The sequence below is a fragment of the Oryctolagus cuniculus genome, chromosome 5, assembly GCF_964237555.1.
Source record: "Oryctolagus cuniculus chromosome 5, mOryCun1.1, whole genome shotgun sequence".
Classification (NCBI taxonomy): Eukaryota; Metazoa; Chordata; class Mammalia; order Lagomorpha; family Leporidae; genus Oryctolagus; species Oryctolagus cuniculus.
Genome location: NC_091436.1, coordinates 69,335,973 through 69,351,058, shown reverse-complemented (window position 1 = coordinate 69,351,058; position 15,086 = coordinate 69,335,973).

Below are 15,086 nucleotides of genomic sequence, written 5' to 3'. Positions count from 1 at the left end.
TTAATATTCATTCAATTTTTGCTTATTTGAGAGGCAGAGAAAGATGACAGATGGAGGGAGGGAGAGAGTAGCTTTTCCATCTGCTGATTCACTCTCCAAATGCCTGCAACAGCTGGGGTTGGGCCATGCAAAACCCAGGAATGTGGAAGTCCATTTTGGTCTCCCCTGAGAAATAAGAAACCTAAGTATTTGGGCCATCATCCACTGTCTCTCAGCTGTGATAGTAAGGAGCTGGATTGAAGGTGAAGGTAGGACTTGATTTCAGGAACTGGGGGATGATAAGCATTTCAAATGGCAAATTAACTTGTGGCAATCCAATGCTCACCTCAGCTGCATCTTTTAAATTTTGCAAATTTCTTAGATGTGTTTTATTATTGTGCTTCAATACACATTTTCTGACATTGAACATCCTATCTTATACTTAGTGTTTACTTGTGGTTTCTTTCAAGTAAATTGTTCATGTGGTTTGTTCAGTTTTCTATTAGATTGTTTTTATCTTACTGATATGCGAAATATTATGTATTCTCTGCACTGATAAGTTTCTTTTACATCTGATGAAATAGGGCCACTTGGTTGTGGCCTTTTATCTTTCCTTGTAGTGTCTTAGCATCACAGAATTTTATATTTATTGAGATTTATCAATTTTCCATTATAGTGTGTTTATACTGTTCAGAAAAACAAAACATCTTGTTTTGAAATATTTTAAGTGTTTGTATCTCATGTTTAAGTTCAAAATCCATTTAGAATTACAAATACCTGTAAGATAACGTATCCTTTTCCTATTTTGTTTTAGTAGGGAAAAATCGTCTTTTTAGGAGTTTATTCTAATAAGTATTTAGTACTTTTCACTGGCCATGAATACTGCTTTTTTATGTATCAAATTTACAGACACACACACACACACAAGCTGCACATTTCTCTTCAAAAGTTTAAAGGTTGCTTTGCCTGTTGCAAACAAAGTGACATGAATGTTGTTTGCTACTATCACTCAAAGTAGAAGAAATTAATAGGGTTTGATGCAGATTACAGAAAATAATTTTGGCTCAGTGATGGAGAATGAATATCCTTAGATGGAACATTCATTTAGCAATTTTAAAAGCAAAATTTGTTATCAAATGATTTTCAAGTAGCTTAGCTGCATTGCAAGAAAAAAGATAATATTTATATGAATACAGAAATAGCTGATACCTAATTTTTAATACCTAAAAATTAATGTCTGGCTTTAAATCAAAGTTTACATGCCATGCAAAATCAGGAAAGCACAACATATAATGAAGAGAAAATCAATCATTCAAGTTGTCCACTCTAATATCTCTGCATTTTAATTAATTTTTCTTAGGTATATGCCATATTTTCCAGTAGCTGATTTATCTAACATGTATATGACAAAAACCTGAAAGTTAAAAAAAATAAACAAGCAATTCAGTAAAAATGAGCCAAAGATTTGATTTGACATTTCACCAAGAACCCTACTATGGACACTTCATCAGAGAACACATACAGATGGAATATATGCAAATGACAAGATGCTCAACAGTGTTAGTCATTAGAAAAATGCAAATTAACCACAATGAGATACCACTATAGAAATATTAAAATGGATAAAATTAAAACTACTGTTGATAAATTTTTGACAAGGTGGTTGAGAAACTGGAGCATGTATCACTGCAACTTAAGAATGTGAACTGTTCCAACCACATTCAAAAATAAGTCAATGGTTTCCTAAAAAGTTAAATATACCCCTACCTTAAGATGTAGCCATTCAATTCTTAAGCATTTACTTAAGAGACATGGAAGTGTATATCAATACAAATACTTGTACATGAAGGTCCATTGCAGCTTTATTTGTAACATTCACAAACTAGACTTAACCTTGTTATTCACCACCAGGTAATTGGATGAATAAACTATGAAATATTTCTATAATGCCGTATTTTTCAGCAGTGAAAGATTTAGTACTGATGGGGCCAGTGCTGTGGCATAGTTGGCTGGGCCTCCGCCTGCAGTGCTGGCATCCCATAGGGGTGTCATTTCATGCCTTGGCTCCTCCTCTTCTGATCCAGCTCTCTGCTATAGCCTGGGAAAGTGGTGGAGGATAGCCCAAGTGCTGGGGACCCTGTACTTATATGGGTTTCCATGTCAAGCAACCACAGCTGACTGCACGGAGTCTTTAAAGTCTACATTAAGGGTCTCCAGCCCCAGCAGCTGGGGTCAAAGAAGAACACAAAACTTGGTGTTCCGTCAGGCTCTGATAGTGACTCTCCGAGCAGCAAAATGAACATGGCAGCCCCCATTAGGATTCGGTAAGTGAAAAAAGAAATGTTCTAAAGACTGGTGCACTGTGCAGACAAAGCCACCAACAGTCCCCCTGGATGTGATGAGACTGGAGACAGCCTGTGAGAAGATAAGCATGTGCAGGATCTAACAGGCTGTGCTGTCCAATAGCAGCCACTTGACTTGTGCAGTTACAGACAGTCTGAAATGTAAACGTGCCATAAATTTAAATTACATGTGATTAGGGAATATGGGATAAAATAAAGTGTTACTGATATTACCCCCCTGCCCTTTTAGTGTGTCATTAGAAAATACAAAATTACAGTGCAGGTGTTGTAGCACAGCAGGCTAAGCTGCCACTTCAGATGCCTGCATCCCCTACAGGAGTGCCAGTTGAGTCCCAGACACTCTACTTCTGATCTAGCCTCCTGTCATTGTGCCTGGAAAGCAGCAGATGATGGCTCATATATTAGAATCCCTGCCACCAATGTGAGATATGAATTGAGTTCATGGCTCCTGGCTTTGGCTTGGCCCAATCCCTGCCATTATAACCAATTGGGGAGTGAATCAGTGGATCAAAGATCAATCTAACTTTGTCATTCTGCCTTTCAAATACATAAATCTTTAAAACAAATTCAAGATTACATATGTGGCTCACATTGTACTTTTTTCTGTTTAAGTTTGTTTATTTTCATTTTATTTGGAAGGCAAAGAAACAGAGACAGAGACAGCTTTTCCATCTGCTGGTTCACCCACCTAAGCCCACAACTGGGAATTAGCCTGTCTGAAACAAGGAGCACAGAACTCAGTCAGGGTGTACCATGTGGGTGGCAGGGACTCAACTACTTGAGCCATTACTTACTGCTTCCCAGAGTATGGAGGAAGCTGGAATCAGAGTAGAGCTGACTTGAACCAAAGCACTGGAATAATACATTTTAGTACATACCTAATTCAACTTTTTGAAAATAATTTGATTTAGGATGAATTTTGTACACGATTAATTATAGCTTCCCTCTCTTGAGATTTTGAGTCTAATTGCTGTAAAACCTTTGCTTGTACATAGACTCATATTCCATGAGTATAAATGATGAAATTTGAATTATAATGTTTTTGCACATCTTGTCTAAGGACACTTATTGAATAAAATAAACCATCTATATAGAAGACAACATACAGCACCTTTTGTTATTTTGTAAAACTGTTTTAATGCTCAGCCCCAAGCAGAGATGGTGTCTGAATTTAATAACAGCTACTTCAAAGATATGCAGAAACACATTTGCATATGCTACCACTAGAAGAATTTATGTGTTTAGTTCGCTGATATTAAATTAATTGTAAAATGCCACTAAGGGAATTTATCTTTTGATGTTTTCTGTAGGGGCAAATTTATGTTTTGAGATTAAGCATTAAAAATATTTTTAAAAAACTGAAAAGAATGTATGTTTTCATCCTGTGATTAGTGGGTTGGGTGCAGATACATCTCAACACATTATTAATTGAGTGTTTTCAAGGATCTGTGTTTAGAATATGCCAGAGGAACACATTTTCAGTACTTTATGAAGAGCTCAATTTCTCTTCTTAATAAATAATGCTATGCCAGCTGTCTTTTGCTCTCAAAGAAATTATAGCAGGTATGTGAATATTATGGAGGTGTTTATGGGTAATTCATCATTTAAAGGTTAAAAAAGGCTTTTAATTACTAAGTATGTAATAAGAAGCTTAATGGGAATAGCTAGTGAATTTCATTTCACATAAAAGAATTTTTCCCATATTATTAAGATGTAAAACCAGAGGCAAAGCTGACCTTATGCCCTAAATGCATCTCATCGTTTTTAATAATTAAGTTTATAAGTAATTGCATGGCCCTTAACTAACATACTTCTTTAAGTTATTAGTTCATGTCCAATTTAGTCTATCCAGTGCTTCTTAAGAATTTCCCAGTCTCTATGGACATGGCCCAATAATGCCAGCCCTCCCTCCCACAATGCACTGCCACCTCACTGCTATCTTGCTCTGCTGCTGCCTTATGTATAGTGCTACAGAAGTGTCATTGAAGTATGCTGAGAGTTCATAGCTAACTAATTTATTATTCAGTAGTTGTCTGCATAGAATGGAAAACAAACAATAGAATGTTTGAGATGCTGTTCATGAGATGGGAAATGGACTATTTGAAAAATAGAAAATACAGTTTGCATTTGGGCCAAATTTTGGCTTATGCTTGTTTTAACCCTTAGAGCCAGATGCAGGGTTAAGCAACTCCCATGAGTTCACCGTGAAGGCTTGAGTACTTAAAGGGAAGGGAGTAAATGTTAAGTATGTTAGACAACAAAATGGAAGTACAGAAAGAGAAAGAAAATAAACTGTGTAGATATCATCAAAAATGGTAATGTGCTAGCATTGAGTTTCCTTTATATTAAAACATCAGTATATACTATGACTTGTTTTATTTAACTGATCTACTAGGGTTAAAGACAGATAGAGAAACAAAAATCTTGTTTTTCTCAAGTAATGGCTAGATGGTAACTTTTAAGAAGAAAAATACAAGAGTTCAGGAATAAATACATCAATCTGACACTGAAGGGTTGCCAAATGAGAGAGCCAAATTTATAGTGAAATTAATTAGAGATTGTATGGGGACAATTCTACTAAAAGTTGTTTAAAAAGTTAAACTGTTTTGTTTCTTAAAGGAAAAAGTATACTTCAGGTGAAAGGAAAGAAGGATAAGAGTGAAAATCGGGAATAAGTTTTGGGGAAAAGCAAACTATTTAGAATAAATAATAAATTCTGAATGAATGTAATTGAAGGACTAAGATGAGAAAAATTAAAGTGGGTCTCTATTAGGCAAAGTGAAACTAATTGATAAGCTCTTAAATATGATTTTGAAAAATTTTAATGAAAGAAGTTTCTAGAGCAGTGAAGGATAACTGATTATTCTCCAAAGTCTATTTTTGCCTTATATAATAGTTAATAGATTTTTATGTGGACCACAATTGTCCAGGTAGAGACTGACATTCTCAGTCTCCTTGGCAAGGACATAGGGCTATACAATTAGTTTTTTCCTAGTGAAAGATGAGTGGAATTGAAACACAATTTTCAGGTAACTGAGGAAATTGATTCCTTCTTTGTTATATTGACATGTTCAGGCTATAATTCCCAATCCTTTAATCAAACACCATGAAGGTATTGCTGCAAATGTGTTTTTCAGATACAAATGAACTCCTTAAAAGGTTCATCTTAATTAAGGGAGATTATATTGGATAATTTATAAAGGTTTATTTAATCACTTGGAAGAAACTCAAGCAGATTTGCAGTTTCTGAGATTGAGAAAAAAGAGAGAAAGAGATGAAGATGAGAAAGAGATGGCGATGAGAAGAAGGAGGAGGGGACAATGAAGAATGGAGAAGGAGAAGGAGAAGGAGAAATTAAGGAAATTTGGCTATAGGCAGTAGCTTCAGCCTATGTGCATGAAGCTTGCTTTGCCCATGATCTTCCCTTCATGACCTCCTTCTCTATGGAATTTTTACCTGCTTAGCTGTGTTCTAAAATTACATTTGAAAATTCCTCATATCAGTAATGTACATAATTACATATGTAAATTTCACATAATAATTTATATGTATCACATATAACATAGTATATATAATAAATTATGTATGAATGTGTGAAAATATAAAGGTACTTCAGAAGTTCCTGAAATGGAATTAATAGATGAGCTTATTTGATGCAAAACATTTTCAAAATTCATGCATATAAGCATACATGAAAAAGTGCATGAAATGTATATTATTAAATTTGTTCCCTTTGCTTAAATAAACTTTGCCTTAGCTAATAGAAAAAAGAAAAATAACACTGAAGTAAACCCATATATATATATATATATATATATATATATATATATATATATGATCAAAGAATTTTGAAAAATACTCTAAGGAAATTTGGTGGAAATTGAACAATTGAATGTTTATAAGCAAAATTATGAAGCATAAAACATTATCTCACCCTATGTACGAAAGTTAACTCAAACTCTTCACATATCAATTAGAATGTGATATATATACACAATGGAATACTATTTCACTGTAAAAAAGAATTACATTCTCCTCCCTCTCGTATTCCCACTCATGTTTAACAAGGATCACTTTTCAGTTAAATTTAAACACCTAAGAATAATTGTGTATTAATTACAGAGTTCAACCAATAGTATTAATTAGAACAAAAAAATATTAAAAGGGATAAAGTATTAAACTGTACATCAACAGTCAGGACAAGGGCTGATCAAGTCACTGTTCCTCATAGTGTCCACTTCACTTCAACAGGTTTCCTTTTTGGTGCTTTGTTAGTTGTCACCGATCAGGGAGAACATATGATATTTGTCCCTTTGGGACTGGCTTAATTCACTAAGCATGATGTTTCCCCAAATGGTGGAGTTAGAAATGTGCCAGGGGATTCCAATACAATCCCATCAAGGTGGCATGTATCAATGCCATCTCACTAGTCCAAGTGATCAATTTCAGTTCACAATTGATCACACTAATAGGTCTAAGAGTCAAAGGGATCACACAAACGACTAGTGTCTGCTAATACTAATTGATAGAATCAAAAAGGGAGAGAATGATCCAACATGGAAAGCGGGATACACAGCAGACTAATAGAATGGCAGATGTCCTAAATAGAACTCTGGCCTGAGAATCAGCCCTTAAGGCATTTGGATCTGGCTGAAGAGCCCATGAGTATTTTAGGCATGGAATGTCAAGACATTCTGGCAAAAAAAAAAAAGAACTGACTCCAATTCTTCTCAAACTATTCAGAACAATCAAAAAAGAGGGAGTCCTCCCAAATTCTTTCTATGAAGCCAGCATCACCTTAATTCCTAAGCCAGAAAAAGATGCAGCATTGAAAGAGAATTACATATCAATATCCCTCATGAACATAGATGCAAAAATCCTAAATAAAATTCTGGCCAATAGAATGCAACAACACATCAGAAAGATCATCCACCCAGACCAAGTGGGGTTTATCCCTGGTATGCAGGGATGGTTTAATGTGCGCAAAACAACCAATGTGATGCACCACATTAACAGACTGCAGAAGAAAAACCATATGATTATCTCAATAGATGCCGAGAAAGCATTTGATAAAATACAACACCCGTTCATGATGAAAACTCTAAGCAAACTGGGTTTGGAAGGAACATTCCTCTATGCAATCAAAGTAATCTATGAAAAACCCACAGCTAACATCCTATTGAATGGGGAAAAGTTGGAAGCATTTCCACTGAGATCTGGCACCAGACAGGATGCCCACTCTCACCACTGCTATTCAATATAGTTCTGGAAGTTCTAGCCAGAGCTATTAGGCAAGAAAAAGAAATTAAAGGGATACAAATTGGGAAGGAAGAACTCAAACTATCCCTCTTTGCAGATGATATGATTCTTTATTTAGGGGACCCAAAGAACTCTACTAAGAGACTATTGGAACTCATAGAAGATTTTGGCAAATTAGCAGGGTATAAAATCAATGCACAAAAATCAACAGCCTTTGTATACACAGGCAATGCTATGGCTGAGGAAGAACTTCTAAGATCAATCCCATTCACAATAGCTACAAAAACAATCAAATACCTTGGAATAAACTTAACCAAGGATGTTAAAGATCTCTACGATGAAAATTACAAAACCTTAAAGAAAGAAATAGAAGAGGATACCAAGAAATGGAAAAATCTTCCATGCTCATGGATTGGAAGAATCAATATCATCAAAATGTCCATTCTCCCAAAAGCAATTTATAGATTCAATGCAATACCAATCAAGATACCGAAGACCTTCTTCTCAGATCTGGAAAAAATGGTGCTGAAATTTATATGCAGGAACAAGAGACCTCGAATAGCTAAAGCAATCTTGTACAACAAAAACAAAGCTGGAGGCATCACAATACCAGATTTCAGGACATACTACAGGGCAGTTGTTATCAAAACAGCATGGTACTGGTACAGAAACAGATGGATAGACCAATGGAACAGAATTGAAACACCAGAAATCAACCCAAACACCTACAGCCAACTTATATTTGATCAAGGATCTATAACCAATTCCTGGAGCAAGGACAGTCTATTCAATAAATGGTGCTGGGAAAACTGGATTTCCACGTGCAGAAGCATGAAGCAAGACCCCTACCTTTCACCTTACACAAAAATCCACTCAACATGGATTAAAGACCTAAATCTACGACCTGACACAATCAAGTTATTAGAGAACATTGGAGAAACCCTTCAAGATATTGGCACAGGCAAAGAATTTCTGGAAAACACCACAGAAGCACAGGCAGTCAAAGGCAAAATCAACTATTGAGATTGCATCAAATTGAGAAGTTTCTGTAATGCAAAAGAAACAGTCAGGAGAGTGAAGAGACAACCGACAGAATGGGAAAAAATATTTGCAAACTATGCAACAGATAAAGGGTTAATAACCAGAATCTACAAAGAAATCAAGAAACTCCACAACATCAAAACAAACAACCCACTTAAGAGATGGGCCAAGGACCTCAATAGACATTTTTCAGAAGAGGAAATCCAAATGGCCAACAGACACATGAAAAAATGTTCAAGATCACTAGCAATCAGGGAAATGCAAATCAAAACCACAATGAGGTTTCACCTCACCCCAGTTAGAATGGTTCACATTCAGAAATCTACCAACAATAGATGCTGGAGAGGATGTGGGGAAAAAGGGACACTAACCCACTGTTGGTGGGAATGCAAACTGGTCAAGCCCCTATGGAAGTCAGTCTGGAGATTCCTCAGAAACCTGAATATAACCCTACCATACAACCCAGCCATCCCACTCCTTGGAATTTACCCAAAGGAATTTAAATTGGCAAACAAAAAAGCGGTCTGCACCCTAATGTTTATTGCAGCACAATTCACAATAGCCAAGACCTGGAACCAACCCAAATGCCCATCAACAGTAGACTGGATAAAGAAATTATGGGATATGTACTCTTTAGAATACTATACCGCAGTAAGAAACAACGAAACCCAGTCATTTGCAACAAAATGGAGGAATCTGGAACACATCATGCTGAGTGAAATAAGCCAGTCCCAAAAGGACAAATACCATATGTTCTCCCTGATCGGTGACAACTGTCTGAACACCAAAAAGGAAACCTGTTGAAGTGAAATCGACACTATGAGAAACGGTGACTTGATCAGCATAGCCCTGACTGTTAATAAACAAGTTAATACATTATCCCTCTGTCACTGTGCACTTACTCCTCATGTAGGATCTCTGTCCTTAATGTGCTGTACATTGAGACTTAATGCTATAACGAGTACTCAAACAGTATATTTCACTTTGTGTTTCTATGGGGGTGCAAACTGTTGAAATCTTTACTCAATGTATACTAAACTGATCTTCTGTAAAAAAAAAAAAAAAAGAAGAAGAAGAAATTATCAATTCCCAACTTGACTCTCACTGGGATTAAACATGACAATAGGTCTGATCTGATTTCATCATCATTTAAAAAATCATCTATTATTTTTCACTTTATGTTTCTGTGTGGAGGCAAACTGTTGAAATCTTTACTTAATGTATGCAAAACTGATCTTCTGTATATAAAGAGAATCGAAAATGAATCCTCATGTGAATGGAAGGGGAGAGGGAGTGGGAAAGGGGAGGGTTGCGGGTGGGAGGGACGTTATGGGGGGGAAGCCATTGTAATCCATAAGCCGTTCTTTGGAAATTTATATTCATTAAATAAAAGTTAAAAAAAATAAAAAAAAAAACAGATGGCCTGAAGGAGGGTAAAAAGAGTTGCTAAAGTCCTCTACCCTTAACCCTTGGCACTTCTGAAAAAATTCACTGAAAAAAAAAAAAAAAAAACTAAATGAAAGATCTCTGCAAGTGATATACCATAGAAATAACGGGGCCATCAAAGAAGGAGGTATCTTTCTCTGAAGGGAGGAGAGAACTTCCACTTTGACTATGACCTTATCTAAATAAGATCAGAGCTGGCGAACTCAAAAGGCTTCCATTGCCTTGGCAACTCATGACAAGTACCTAGGGTGATTACTGATGCCATAAACAAGAGTGTCAAATTGTTAAGTTAACAACAGGAGTCACTGTGTGCTTATTCTTCATGTGGGATCTCTGTCCTTAATGTGTTGTTGGATGTGAATTAATGCTGTAACTAGTACTGAAACAACATTTTACACTTTATTTTCTGTGTGGGTGCAAACTGATGAAATATTTACTTAATATATACTAAATCGATCTTCTGTATATAAAGATAAGTGAAAATGAATCTTTATGTGAATGGAATGAGAGAGGGAGTGGGAGATGGGAGGGGTGCGAGTGTGAGGGAAGTTATGGTGGGGGGGAAGACATTGTAATCCATAAACTGTATGTTGTAAATTTATATTTACTAAATAAAAGTAAAAAAAATTACATTCTGATATTTAAAAATAAATGGGGGGAATTGGAGATCATTAGGCCATGTGAAATAATACAGACACAAAAATACAAATATCACATATTTGCTCTCACATCTGGACGTTAAAATTATATATGCACAGTATTAAAATATCTGTTATATTATGTGGTAAGTAAATTTGTAAATGTTATTTTCACTGAATTTTACTATTATATAATATTGTAGTCTCCTTTTGTCACTTCATAATCTTTGACATGAGTTTCACATTATGAGATATCAATATATTCATCTCTACTTTCAAGAAGAGTAGAATATTTTATATTTATTTATAATCTATTTATTTTTCTTTAAATATAATTAAATCATGTCAAGAAAGCTTTTGATATATTAAAGACAAATTCCTGTGGTAGTCATTATGACTTGTCTCTAACAAGACTGTTTTAAAGATTTACGTATTAAGGTATGGCCCTCTGTAGTAATTTCTTTTGTACGAAGTATGTATTATACTGAGATTCCAATGTCTGTAGCCTATCTGTGATTTGAACATTCAAACCTTTTCTATTGAAATCTGAGATACATACAGTGACTTGCTTAGAAACAAATGTAAATGAGTTAAGCGTGCCATGGCAAGAATTTTCATAGGTTGACTCTGTGTTAATGTAGTACTTCTAGTCCCTGAAGTAGAATAAAATACAGTAAACCTTCAGGTTTGGTTACTATGCCTGGTGGGTTTCTTACTCCTTATTTTTCACCTCTAGAAATTTGTTTTTTTTTTTTCCAATAAGAATCAAGGGAAGTATTCCTTTATAAAACTTTTTAAAACAAACATAAATGAAAATATTCAATGAAACATAATGCTGAAGTTAGGAGCCTGGAACTCCATCTGGTTCTCCTATGTGGGTGGCAAAATCCGAAGTACTTGGCCCATGATGATTTTCTTACCTCTGGGTAACATAACAGGTTTTCATGAACTCTGGGTGAACCTGACTCAAAGAGGATCTAGTATTAATGGCTTTGTGTCTGATTTTCATCTGCCTCATCCTGGGTCTGCAATAGTTGGAAGCTGGATTGGACGCATGGTATTCAGAACTCGAAATAAGCACTTGGACATATGATGCAGGTAATCAAGCAAAAACTTAATATCCATCCATACAAATTGCTTTTATTTAACAAAATCTAAAGGGGTTCTTTTCATCAGTGACAATCTGTGTGCTTTGCCTTAGCTAATAGAAAATTTTGTCTCATTCATTGTCCTATTACAGTATCTTTTCAATATCTATATCACATCTTGCATAATTTTAAATATGTATTAAATAAATTATGAATTAATATGGGCCATAATCATATTGTTTTTGCATTAGTATATCAAATTCATTATTTCCAAAATTGGATTTATTATCCATCCCCCAAACACTTTATAATTTTTATTCCATTAAACATAATATTTAATAATATTCAAAATAGAAACATCTTACCCCACTTTTCCCACATTTTACATTTAATTATTAATTCCATCATCTGAGACCCATCTGAAGATTGATCTGTTATCTATCTGCCTATCCTATTCTGTTAACAGTGGCATTCACACTGATCATATTAATGACCACTTGGCAGGAAAGCTAACAAGTATCAGAGGTGCTACCCTCCCAGGGAGTGTTAAACGCTTTGCACTATAATTCATTAGCACTTCCTCCTATCTCTGCCTTCTCAGGAGGAGGAAAAGTTACCTGTCCTTTCAAACCCTTACATGTGTTATCTCTCACAAATAAATTTAGTAAAATTGCATCTGACCAGCTACCCTACTGCCACCCCTTTCTAACTCACAATGATGGGCCCAGATTGCAAAAATCAACAAATGCAGACACTAAATATCAACCATATAAACACAAAAGATAAATGAGGTAACTGTTTGCTGAAAGACAATGAAAGGTGAACTCACATTCTGGGGCTGATGTCATGGCATTGAGGGTTAAGCCATGGCCTGCAAAACTGGCATGCCATATAGGCGCTTGTTCAATTCCTGACTGTTCCACTTCTAATCGATCTCCTTGCTAATGGCCTGGGAAAAAGAGTGAAAGATGGCCCAATTGTTTGGGCCCTGGCCACCAATGTTGGGACCTGGAAGAATCTCCTGGCTCCTGGCTTCCATGTGGCCTAACCTAGCTGTTATGGCCATATGGGGAATTTACCAGTGGATGGAAGATTTGTATGTCTCTCTCTCAATCTCTCTCTCTCCCCCTCTCTCTGTAATTCAGATTTTCAAATACATAAATAAACTTTATAAAAAATGTGAATTTACTTTCTTCCTATGTATGATCACTTGCCAAAACGTAACTAAGAGAACAAATTAATAGAAATATTGGATAGCATTTATTTGTGTGTATATTGTGATATCAATGACCCAGAGAGCTTTTTCTCACACCACCATCAGTATCTCTTTTGGTGCCCCTATATAAACAGCTGGAAAATGGTAAGTCACAAAAGGGGAATTGATGAACAGGTTTTAGACAAAGTGGTCTGAGATCAAATAACTTTTCTAGAGATCTGTATCCCTAGTTATTATGCTGCAGGTTGAAACAGTGTCAGAGAAATCCAAATAAAGCAGTGCTATACATTTTAAACTGTATTTTCTTTCATCCCTTTTGAGACTAGATTTTTAGGTTGGGAAAGGAGTATGAAAAAATCGTGGTCAATACTTTTATAAGACTTCCTATGATACTAGAATTATTCTAAGCACTTTATGTGTAGTAACTCAGTTAACTGTCATAATAACAACAAAGAAACTATTACTATTTCTTTTATTATTTTTAAAGGATGAGATTTAGTCATCAGGGTTTTAAGTTTCCTGTCCAAGGTCAGATACTAAAGGATAGAAGAGAGATTCAGTGTGGGGTTTCAAAATCAACGTTCTGAACTAACTATACTTTTAAGTTAATTTTGGTTCAAGAATGTTCAAAAGACACTAGGGATTATCCTAGGAATTGTACATTTCAACCTGCTTCTAAACTATATATGTAAAGCAGGTTAAACAAGCTTCAATTGAATAATAATTTAGTTCAAGTGGAATACACTTATCTTCTCTTCTGAATAAGGAAAGCAATCAGTAAACTATACTGTCTTGGGAGGCAGTGGTGATGGTTGAAGTGAATGGGTTCCTATAACACATGCGGGAAACTAGGATTGAGTTCTCTGTTCTTAGCTTTGGCCTTGTTCAACTTTGGCTGTTGCAGGCATTTGGGAAATGAATTAAGGGGTAGAAAATCTCTCTCTGTTTGGCTATGTCTCTGTCTCTCTGCATTTCAAGCAAATAAAAAAAATAAATAATTCACACTTTTAAAAACTGTAACTTTGGAATATAGGTTGAGGGCATTTTAACCATTATTCTAATTTTATTAATTATCAAATAGTACTTTAAATTCTTATACATTTCACTATATTACTTGCTCTAATATTTTTTCTGTACTCCTATTATCAAGCAATAAATGCTCCATGTTAATTCTCACAAAAAACTTAATCAAATGTAAATTACTATGCATTATACATTCAGAAAAATTTTATGAGACATATGTACAAAAGTGCTTCTCCAAGTTCCATCTTCAACACTTTCTCCAACATTTTCTGTCCTCCACAAAATTAATCTCCTTGAAGTCTGATTATGCTATTATTTACGCTTAAAAATTTCAGTAACACTTCTCTATTGCAAAAACATCTTTCAGTGGTATTCCAGATTTTCTGTTATCTAACGTCAACCTGCATTTCCTGCCTTACCCTTCACAATCATCTTTCTTGAAGCTAACACATTTTAATTATCCATGGTCTAGATTTCTTAGGTTTTATCCATTTTATTTTATTATTATGAATTTTTAATCCTGCCCCCAACTCTATTACACTTTCCTTTCCTTTCCTTTAACATTTGCAAAAATTATCTTGTGGAAGTGTTGGCTAGAACAACTAGCTTGAATTTCAGATCCATCACTAACTCATTGTATGGCTTTGGGAAAATGTTCGACAAGTGTTTGCTCCTTGATTTCTTCATGAATAATGGATGGAAGATGACAGTATCTACCTCCTTAAGCACTCCCTTTCATGAACAATATTTTTTTAAATAATTATTTATTTGAAAGGCAGAGTAACAGAGAGGGAGAGGTGGGGGGAAGAGAGTGAGGGGGGAAGAGAAAGAGAGAGAGAGTCAGTCTTTCATCTGCTGGTTTACTCTACAAAAGTCCACAATAGTTGGGGTTAGGCCATGTCCACAAGAACACCACTGGGGTCTGCCACATGGATGGAAGGAACCCAAATAACTTGGGACAGCACCCACTTTCTCCTAGGCATTTTAGGAAATGTTAACACTCATTGCTTCTTATAAATGTTTTTAAAAAACT